General features: G+C 50.1%; 1 long non-coding RNA gene across 1 annotated transcript; it reads left to right on the top strand.

Moving 5' to 3' along the window:
• Positions 1 to 6520: 6520 nt before the first annotated feature.
• LOC128854305 (uncharacterized) lies at positions 6521 to 10621 on the top strand. Its single transcript, XR_008453331.1, has 3 exons — positions 6521 to 6810; positions 7232 to 7313; positions 9728 to 10621. It is a non-coding gene; the product is annotated as an uncharacterized LOC128854305 (long non-coding RNA).
• Positions 10622 to 10863: the final 242 nt, after the last annotated feature.

Here is a 10863-nt window from a genome sequence, read left to right as displayed (position 1 = left end):
CCAAGCAGATCTTTCTCTTATTTCTGAAGACTCTACGGTTCTCACATGCATAAGGTATGACTTAAATATGTTGTGCTAACCTACAAAGCAAGACTTTATAGTAATGACGTTCTCAATTTTTGGTCTTCTGGGTTTTTTGTCAGTGGTGGTGTGATTTAAGACAGGATCCGTGCTGTTTCTAAACTAATAACTAGCTGTTGTGCCCCTGAAAAAAGTTAAGAGCTATCTTAAAGTTAAAAATGAGTTGAGAAATAATGATTTCTATAGAACTGATGAAAGAGGATTTTTTCAGTTTTTAAGTGGAAACTATTAAGAATTGAAATTTTCACGGCTTGTTTTTCTGTGGAGTAACACATCTTCAGAGTTAAACTGAAAAATTATTAAAAAGACGGCAAGAAAATTCACATCTTTGGTTCAACTTGTTTATACCCAGATAATCCAGCCGTTTGAAGAGATGAGACTGCATTGATCCTGTGTCCAGGATCCATCGATTTCAGACTCGGGGCTCTTATTCTGAGTTTCAGCTGTGTTCATGTGCTGTTTTTGGTGTTCAGATGTCTCAGCTGGCCGTGATAACCACTGGACACCATTGCTTTTTATTCGAGTGTGTTAACTAGGTGCGAGGTCTTCAGGGCAAAGACCTCCAGCTGCTATTGGAAGTTTACTTCAGCGCTTTCTAAGAGTTCCCACATTAATCTCATTTGTCTATGAGTGTTTGAGGTGCATCTGGGGGCTGAATTTTGGTTTTGAAAGGAAATTTGTGGAATCTAGAAGACATTCCTATAGTCTGTAATCTGGAATGCCGTCTTCTGAGTTGGGGCATGTGCAGGAGAGTAGCAGAAGTGCTTGAAGCAGTAGCAAATCCAACGATTAAACCTGTGGTGGGGTTGCATGCCCATATCGCTGTGTTTTACTGACTGCAAGGTTGGTGATCAGAGCTGGGTTTGCAATAAGATGTGCAAGTTGCTTGAGTTGTTCCATGAAGTGCAGCGGGTGGACCAGGAGATAACATTGACACACTCTCCGTGTGAAGAGCACACTGCGAGGGAATAGTGGCGAGTTGTGGAGATGATGCTTGTTGTGCATGGCAAAGGCATGGAAAAAGTCTTAAGATATGCAGTAGGTATTTTGTATAATGATTTGCTGCAAGAGCTGCTTATGACTAGCTAACAACCTCTATGGTTTTTGTTAGATGTTGGTTTTATGACCCCTCGGGTGACTGTCCGGTCTGGATGACTCTCCCTGCTGGATGTCCTCATAAGGAAAAGCTAGAGTTTGGCTTTGGTGAGCTCAGTGGAGCCCATTCCCAAACAGCTCTGTGGAGGTGCTGATGGAGCAATGGGAAGAGCTTAAGAGCTTGAGGAGACCTAGGTGAGACCAAATGTTTTGTACTTGGTTCTGACCACTGCATTCTCCCTGTTCTCAGGGACAGCTCTGATCCAAATAATTTAGAACTTGGCTTGGATCCAGGCTTACCTCTCCACAAACGCCACCGTATTCCCAAGGAAAACTATTTTAGGGACTTGTAATGAACTCCAGTGGTTTAGGATCTGGACTGGACCTTAGTTGAAAACCATCATTCTCTCCTTTCAAAACAAGCCTTGCTAAAAAGTCCCTCCCCAGCTTTCCTGGAGCCCCTTTCAGCACTGGAAGCTGCTCTAAGGTCTCCATGGAGCCTTCTCTTCTCCAGGCTGAACAACCCCAGCTCTCAGCCTGTCCTTGGATGGGAGGTTCTCCAGCCCTTGGATCATCTCCATGGCCTCCTCTGGACCCACTCCAACAGCTCCATGTCCTTCCTGCACTGAGGACTCCAGAATAAACTGGCATTTTGTAAGAATTATTCCGTTTTCCGTCAGAGGGTTCGTGTACGTTTCAGAAGATTGATCTGATTTGTCTTGATTTGTTCCTTTAGGAATTCACGTGCTTTATCAGAGTTTTCGTATCGCAAAGAGGCTAAAACATAGTATTTGCCAAAAGGTTCAATAATATTAATTTTGATATGGATATTCTAGAAACAATTATAACTTCCTCAACTCATTTTTCTCTGAAACAGCAGCAAAAGACAGTAGCTAAAAGGCTGAGGGAGCCTGTAAGTATCCCTGAATAATTGGTGGTATAGGAATAAACCAATTTGTCAGAGGGCAGTCAAGATTTTTATGGAAGGAAAAGAAACCTAGACGAACCTTTGTATCCAGTGGGATGGAAAAGGAACTCATTTGACGTGGTTGCCTGAGGGCTTTTGGACACTCACTACAATGAAGGTGAAGTATGAGTTGGATGTCTAAACATTTTTGCTGTCTCGGAGAGTCTCCAGGAGAAACGGTGGATGTAGTGACTCATTAATCAGGAATATGTTTAACTAGTGGTTCCCAAACATCTCTCAGTGGATCAGAGGTGGTCCTGGAGGCCAAGGAGAGCCATTTATGGGCTTGTGTGAGGGAGCGGGTGGTGGTAACAGAAGGTGGTTGGTCCATGAGAAGCTGACTGACCTTTTAATCACAAACATGCTCCAGGGTTTTACTTTCTTCATTGGTTTTGCTCTGCAAAAGCAGGATCCACCTAGATGATCCACTGGTGACTCACTCGGACTCAGCTGCTCGTGTTTGTGGTGGTCTGCTGAGGTCAGTAGGCTCAGTGGTGAGACGTGAAGTAGTTGAACGGAGAATATGCAGCAGCACTGGCAGTAACAAAGCTCTTTAGTCTGGGTTAGTGCCAAAGAGTGCGTCGTGGCTGAGCAGCTTGGGGTCATGGTCACAGAAGTAACTAGAGGACAGGGAGGAGTAAAGTGTCATGAGATGATTTCTGGAAAGTATTGACTTGAGGTGACATCAAGAGCTGAGCTGTGTGTGAGAAATGAAGAGTCTGGCAGTAAGCAACCCTTCCCCCTGCAGATCCTACTGCACTGCGTCTTGCTGGATCTCTGATGAGCTCTCCAAGCTGATGATGGATGGTTTCCAGAGCTGGAGAAAGAGAACTCATGATTCTTTGACTCAAGAGAAGAACTGCTCTGTTCTTACCACTGGACAGAGAGATGAAAACAGTTACTAAACAAAGATCAAACATGTGAACTTCATAAATAAACAAACAAAACTGGTGCTAAGGGACGTCTCAACTCCTTCGCCTGCGGCAAAGGGCTTGGCAGGACCTAGGAGAATGACTCTGTCGGTTTGCACATGGAATTCTTATTTTAAAGAGTCTGATTAAAGTGATATAGCTGCTCTTAATGAGTTTGAAGGTTGTGCTTGTTAAAATGGCCTTCCCTGTCCATGCGTTGGTTGAATGCAGGGTAGAGGAGAAACCATTTACAGTGCTGAGCTCTGGATGTAGAACACGGCAAAAGTGTGAATCACGTGTGATTTAAAAGGCTGGTTGTGAGGAGCTCCTCTTAATAGTGAAACAACCACAGGCAGCAGGGGTGATAGACTGCTGGAAAGGGAGCGAAATGGACTGCGAGAGGCATCTGCAAGGCAGAGCTTGGCAATGAGAGGGCTTCTTTGGTCCTATGTGCTTTTCAAGCTTCCAGTTCCAGTCCTTCCTGTGAGGAAGATGCGATTGTGGGTTGCAGAAGTGAGTTTGCTCAGCGTCTCGTAAGAAGTCGGTGGTTGGAGTGGGAGCAGAACCCCGAGGGCAGATAGCTGTTATTTTTACCTTTTTTGCCTTTCTCCTATCGAGTTTGAAGAGTGACCAGAACTGGGAACGGGAAGCTTGGTCAGACTCTTGGCCAACATAAACTCTTCACAGTCTTAACTCCCCTTTCCCATTTGAGCATTAACTAACTTCCATCCTTGACAGCTTCTGCTCCTGTTTGTCCTTAGGTTCCATACCGTTGCTGCAGCCTTTGCTGGGGGATGCTGCAATCTGGATGTGGAGCACAGCTGCAGTTGGCTGTGCTTTTAATCCAGAGCCAGTGGCTGCAGTCAGCGCTGTGCCTGGTGCCTCCCGACAGCACTGCACAGCCCTCTCGGCGGCTCAGCTGCTCCATACGTGTCATGCAGTCTGTGCGCAGCTTTCTGGGGAGAATTGAAACTCCTGGATACTCCAACAACTGCGGAATGACGGGCAAAAGACGAAGACGCCAGTGGTCTTCCTGAACACTTCAGTGCCAGAGGTCCGAGCCTGCTTGCATTGAGCTGTTGCTCTGTAGCTGCACATTGTCAGAGGCTGTTTCTGCAGTGACGTTCTTGTTGGGAAGAGCCTAACGAGGAAGAAGAGTGGTCAAGGCAATCATTCCCCAGACTTGGCTCTGGGGCCGCTGAGATTTTCTTGTGTCGGACGGTCTGTTTCCACATGCATTGTCTTGGTTTTCTTTTCTTAAAATAGGAATGATTTACATGGAAAGACTTTGGTTGTGGTTCCTCTCTGTAGCTATCAAAGAGCAAACTCCAAGAAGAAGGTATCATGGACACCCATCTCCCTTTGGGGTGTAAACAGAAGGCCGTTTGGAGGGCAGAACTCAGCTAAGGTCCTTGCTCTCTTGGAGCAGCACCAGCCTGAGGACCTGCACAGCTCCAGACAAGTCACGGCCCCACCATGCCTTGGGTTGGGAGGTTTGTGGGGTGGAGAGGGGAGCTGAGGCTGCTGCAGGAGAGAGGGGCTCTTGAGAACAAGGCCATGTGCCCTCGCTAAACCGGCTTCGACGAGCACTGCTGGTCCCAATGACTTCTGTTTATCTGCTTTGCTGCCTCGCTGGCAATGAAGTCGCATCAGTGTAACAAAGCCACGTTAGTGTTCGTGCAGATTCTGCCGCTTGTAGTGAAGTTTTCCACTTGATGTGGATGGTTTGATTTGTATCCGTGGGCTTCTGCCATTGATATGTTTGAAACAAACCCAAATGATGAAGCTTGTGCTTTTCTACTTGTCTTTTGTGGCACTCGGACAACTTAAACTGCAGTTTGTGTGCCGGGTGGCATTAGCGGTGACAATTGAGTGTGTGAAGCCAGGATGTGCCGTGAAAGGATGTGGGGTAGGAGAATGCTCCTGCTTGTGTTTGGGGGGGATTAAGGTGCAGGCAGATGTGTGCTGCCTCAACCGCTGCTTTGTTTTAATTTCCTGGGGCAGTATTTCTTCTAGGGACTGGGAATTCCTGTCACTGGGGAGTTCTTTTTCTAAAGCAACGCTTGGCTTTGTCTTGCTGCACCCACTTGCGCCTGAGAATCAGATCACAGCAGCGTCGTGCATTTACTGCAGGCATCAAGCGAGGGGCTGGAGCATTTGAAGTGTTCGGTGTGAGATTGAACAAGGGAGTCTGACTGATTTCAGAGCGTTTTTCTGGACTTTGAGCCAGAATCCATGATGCAGTAGAACCTGGAAGGACGTGGACCGCTGCAGGAATCCTTCTGCACTAGATGCTTTGAGGGGTGAACTTCTGCACGACTGCAGGATGGGGATTGTCCTGGGTCCCAGCTGCCTGCCCTTCAGGCATGGTGTGTGACAACCGGTTCAGTCAGTTCAGGATCCTTCTGCGCTAGCGGCCAGCGAAAGATGCACATAAGCAAACTTTCTCACAGTGTGACCAGCCCACAGGGCAATGGAAATCATGGATATTGTGTGCAGAATCCCTTCCCAGGCTCACTCTGTCCTTTGCCTCCAGACCAGGCGTTCCTTATGGGTTAAGTAAGGGAACCAGAGTTCCTTGTTCATTATAGAATCATCGTAGAGTTGTTTGAGTTGGAAAGGACCTTAAAGATCATCTAATTCCAACGCCTCTGCGATGGGCAGGCACACCTCCCGCTGGATCAGGCTGCCTAAGTCCTCATTCCACCTGACATTGAACAATTCCAGGACTTGCTCAGCTTTCCCATGGACCTTCGTGCTGCAGACTGGATTTTGTAGTGGCTGCTGCATTGGTCTCAGCTGGTTCCTCGTGTCTTTGGGAGGGAAGGAGTTGGGGAAATGTGGGGTGAGGAGAAAGGTGCTGCTGTATAATGTGCTGTAGGCAATGAGAAACCTGCTGGGACCAACTGAACGGGGGCTCCTCGGGGCAAAATCCTGCCTGTGCGACTCGAGAGCTGAAGTGCAAGTGCTCGACTGTGGGTCCAAATGGTTAAGGGTGTTCTTAAGGAGGGAGAGGCTCCTGAAAGTGTTGGATGGTTGTAAGAGAAGGATCCTGAGTATCATAACGCGACTCAATGTATTAGAAGTCTTTGAAGTCTTCTCCTGACATGCATCCCATACCAGCATCTTTCATCCTTCGCCAGCGCTTCCCCAGCTGAAGCTATTAAAGGGAAACTACAGAAGCCATAAATCCTGGCTGTTAACATCTCCAGCGGTAAGATTTCACAATGAGCCCAAGTTGCTGTGAAAGATAAGAGAAGGCCTTGAAACCAAGGCAAGTTGGGACTGGTTCCCAGGAATAGCTGAGCTTCACAGCTTCGTTGAGGGTCCCTCCAGGTTACTCGCTCTCGGGTGCAGGAGTTGGCTCCGCTGCCGACTCGACGGGTGCCCTTGTGACTCACCCGCTGCGTCTCTCCATCGTGCAGTGCGGCTGGAGGAGAGATCCCCGGCTCTGTCCTGACCCAGGGGGGTGACACTGTATCTGGTGCGCTGTGGATAGCTCAAATAACCCTGGTGCAGTGCTGTCCTGGCGTTACACCCATTCCAAGGATTGATCTTACCACACCTGCAGGGAGCTAAGCTCGTAAACGCACCCGTTCAGATGGAGCGTGGGCACATGTCAGGGTCCCTCTTTGCTTGCAGAGGGTGGAACGCCTCTCCCAGAGTTTGCAGAAGAGCCAGGAAGCAATCCAGGAATCCTGGTTGCCCAGGATCCCTGCTAGAGCCACACAGTCTGGTTGGAACAGGCGGTGGAAGGTGAGATCTCTTTGTATCTCCGCAGTGTGAGAGCAGCCGGAAGGTTCCCTTCGTTATCAGGAGCGTTGGTTTGACAGAGGAGAAAATCGCAGCCCGCGCTGCCAGACAGCAAGTGGGAGCGATTCCTGGGAATGTTTCCTTGAGTGAATGGGAATGTTGTTAGTGGGAAAACTGGAATTGACATTACGGTCATGATTTTATTTACACCCTTGCCGTGATCCTGATCTCTGCCCAGCCTCGACTGCGGATCTGTACAGAGTTCACTTCAGTGTAAACACTTGGCTCCGCAGAATGTGTCGGTACATCAGATTGTCTGCCAGGCGCCTTCCTAAATGGTTCTTTTCATGGGAGACGGTTTTTTTTTTTTCCCCCTCATGTCTTCTTCACAGCAGTTGTCTGGCAATTCTCCTTTCCCTTGCAGGAGGCCAGGAAGGAGCCATGGGTCCACAGGGCAAAACGTCCACTTGCACGCGTGAGAGGGCCGACGGCATCAAGGCAGAATGGTCAGAAGGTCTTTGTCCTTTCTATGGCAAACGTTCCGTTTTCCCATTGACATGGCTTGTTCCCACATGCAGTGGCGATGGGAGACAGACACCCTGCCTCCCGGGATGGGGGATGTGCTGTGGGTGCAGCTGCCCCTCGGAAGGAAGGTGGTTGGTACTGTGGGGGTGAAACAACTTTGGCTGTGAGGGAACTTGTCGGAGCATCAATGCTGGAACACAGGGCTCAACAAGACCCCGAGGGCTGGGCTGGGAGTGGAAGCAGTGCTGTGAGGTGGAAGGACACGGAGCAGCTCATGTCCTATCCGGCCAGCAGCGTCCTGTGAACATCTCAGACCCGCAAACTACTCACTCAGCCCAGTTTCTCGGGCTTTGCTCTGCTCATTTTCTTCCACCAGGCATTAGACTGAGTCTATGAATAATCCTTTTGATTTCTCTGCTCTGAAGTCCTCTTGAACATCACCAACCTCACAACCGCCCTTCTGTGGGGAAACTGCCCACTGCTTTGGCCACGCACTGCTCCTTGGGGGCACACTCTTCCATTCCGTCACATGTTGTGCCGCAGGGAGGATGGTGGCTGTTGGTGTGTGCAGAGGGCAAAGTGGATCTGCTTGGACACCCAAGAGCTCTTAGGTTTGATGCTGACACCCAGAGAAACCCAAGGCTTTGAGGAGGCAAAAAAATGCATCCAGGATTTCAGATCAGCAGCTGCTAATGAAAATCTCAGGAAGGCAGGAGGCTTCGGAGCTGCTGTTGCCCTCCAGGGATAACTTCATTCTTCACCAGGGCGCAGGCATTTCTTGCTCAGATCATCTCCAAAAGAGAATCATAGAATGGTTTGGATCTCAAGACAGCTTAAAGCCCATCCAGTCCCACCCCCTGCCATGGGCAGGGACACCTCCCACTGGATCAGGGGCTCTGAGCCCCATCCAACCTGGCCTGGAACCCCTCCAGGGATGGGGCAGCCACCACTGCTCTGGGCAACCTGGGCCAGGGCCTCCCCACCCTCACAGCAAAACATTTCTCCCTAAGATCTCATCTCAATCTCTCCTCTTTCAGCTGGAAACTGTTCCCCCTCATCCTATCCCTGATCCAGAGCCCCTCCCCAGCTTTCCTGGAGCCCCTTTCAGCACTGGAAGCTGCTCTAAGGTCTTCCCGCAGCCTTCTCTTCTCCAGGCTGAACAACCCCAACTCTCTCAGCCTGTCTTCACACGAGAGGTGCTCCAGCCCTCGGATCATCTCCGTGATCTTACCTGGACTCGCTCCAACAGATCCATGTCCTTCCTGTGCTGAGGACCCAGGAACTGAACGCAGGGCTCCAGGGGAGCTGTAAGCTCCACTGATGAGATCTACTTTTTTATCTGAAAGCCAAATCCTCATTGTATCTTCCATGCACAAAAGATGTTCTCAGGGCCACAGCAGACCCCATTAGACCAAGATCTTAACGAATTGCTGTGGACCTTCCATTTTTGCAGCGTCCATGTCTCTTATAACCTCTTCATTTCTGGAACAACGGAAGGCAGTGGTAGGGGAGACGCACAGGAGGCAGCTCTGGATGCATTGGAAAGATAGAGAGGAGAAAGAAGCCCAGGAGCTCCTGTGTCCTGAGCTTGCAGCTGCCCCACAGAGCCATCCTTGCTGGGACGTGGTGGCCCTAGATCCCTTAGGTGCCTGCTGATTTGGTTAACACTGGGTTGGAGATGTTTTCCTGCTGCTTCTGGTCCCAAGGAGGTGTGCAGGGCTGTTATGATCCAGCTGGCCTGTGGAGGTCAGCCTCGGCTCAGGGAACCTCCCCAGGAGCTCCCGGGGAGCAGCAGGGTACCCAGCACCCACCCAAGTGGGGTCATTCCTGAGGCTGCTCTGCTCCCCCCACCCAGGGCTTGGGGATCTCACCACCCTCCTGTAACGCCCTGCTGCTTGTTCTTAGTGGGCCAGAGGGGAGAATATGGAGACACTGGTGTGTGTTTGACTTCTGGAGGGGTAGGGAATGAAGGGAATGGAATTGCCACAATGCTTGGTTCTGACCCCGTTAGAACAGTGTGGGTGCATGGCCTTGGCTTAGAGATTGAGATGAGATCTTAAGAAGAAACGTTTTCCTGTGAGGGTGGGGAAGCCCTCACCCAAGTTGCCCGAGAAGTTGTGGCTGCCCCATCCCTGGAGGGGTTCCAGGCCAGGTTGGATGGGGCTTGGAGCCCCTGATCCAGTGGGAGGTGTCCCTGCCCATGGCAGGGGGTTGGAGCTGAGAGGGCTTTGAGATCCCTTCCAACCCAAACCATTCCATGATTCTATGAAACATTTGTTCCTGTGTTCTGGAATCTGTGCCACATCTTCAGCGTGCTGACCTGTCTCACGTTTCTGAGTGTGCAGGGCTGAGGTGACCACAGATGGACGTCAAGGCTCTTCTTGGTGTTTTTCAGATCCCACTTCATTCAACAAAGTGAAGAACCCTGGAAACTGGTGGATATTTTCTGTTGTAGGAGTCCCTGTTTACAAAAGGCCACAAACCACTGAGACAAGCCTGGACACGGCCCAGCTCTCGATGTCGGGATCGTTTTTGAAGGACCCTGGGGAACTGAAGTTGCTATGATGCCTTCTCTCCCAAGCTTCCAAGCAGGCCAATGGAACGGCCTCTTATTATGACATTTTAAGGGTATCTCTTTCCCACAGGCTGTTTCCGTGGCCCATCTGTAATGGATCCCCACCGAGGGGACGCCCAGCGCGGTTGGACAGCTGGGTGTATCCACACTCTTGCTGTGTGCTCGCTGCCTGGTGCTGATCAGCACAGCTGAGTTTAGACTCCGCTGTGACGTCCGCTGGGCTCCTGCCCTGCCCATGGGTCGTGGCTTTTACGCTACTTTTAGTCACTAATGGTAGCGATGGTGGTCACTACGGGAAACAGCGATGCTGAAGCTCTGAGGCAAAGAAGGTCCCCATTCCATGTGTTCAGTGAACCTTCCAGGTCAATGGAGAACTGATGGAGAAGAAAAGTGCCTCATGGTTTTTGAACCCCTCCAGGGATGGAGTCTCCACCACTGCACTGGGCAGCCTCTGCCTGTGCTTCACCACTCTTTCAGTAAAGAAATTTTTCACGTTATCCAATCTAAACCTCTCCTGGTGCAACTTGAGGCCATTTGCTTTCATCCTATCGCTTGTCCCTTGGGAGAAGAGCCCAGCACCCACCCCAACACAACCTCCCTTCTGGGAGCTGCAGAGAGCGATGAGGTCTCCCCTCAGCCTCCTCTTCTCCAGGTTAATGAGCCCCGGGGTCCCTCAGTCGCTCCCAGAAGCTCTGGGCTCCAGATTCTTCCCCGGCTCTGTTCCCCTCCTCTAGAGGCACTCCAGCACCTTCCTGGCAATAGATGGCACAGCTATTAAACCCAGTTTTCTTGAGCTGGTGCCTGATGCTGCTCCACAAGCTCTTGCTGCCTCCTCCACCTGACCAGGGCCGTGTGGGAGCCTCTTCCATGCAGGAATACTTTCTTTCTTTCTTTTTTTTTTTGTTTAAAGCTGAGTTAGCCATGTCTATGGCAATATGGAATTATCTGACACAGTG

The sequence above is a fragment of the Cuculus canorus genome, chromosome 22 (assembly GCF_017976375.1).
Source record: "Cuculus canorus isolate bCucCan1 chromosome 22, bCucCan1.pri, whole genome shotgun sequence".
Classification (NCBI taxonomy): Eukaryota; Metazoa; Chordata; class Aves; order Cuculiformes; family Cuculidae; genus Cuculus; species Cuculus canorus.
The sequence above is the reverse complement of the archived record's forward strand: the minus strand, read 5'-3'. Positions and strand labels throughout refer to the sequence as shown.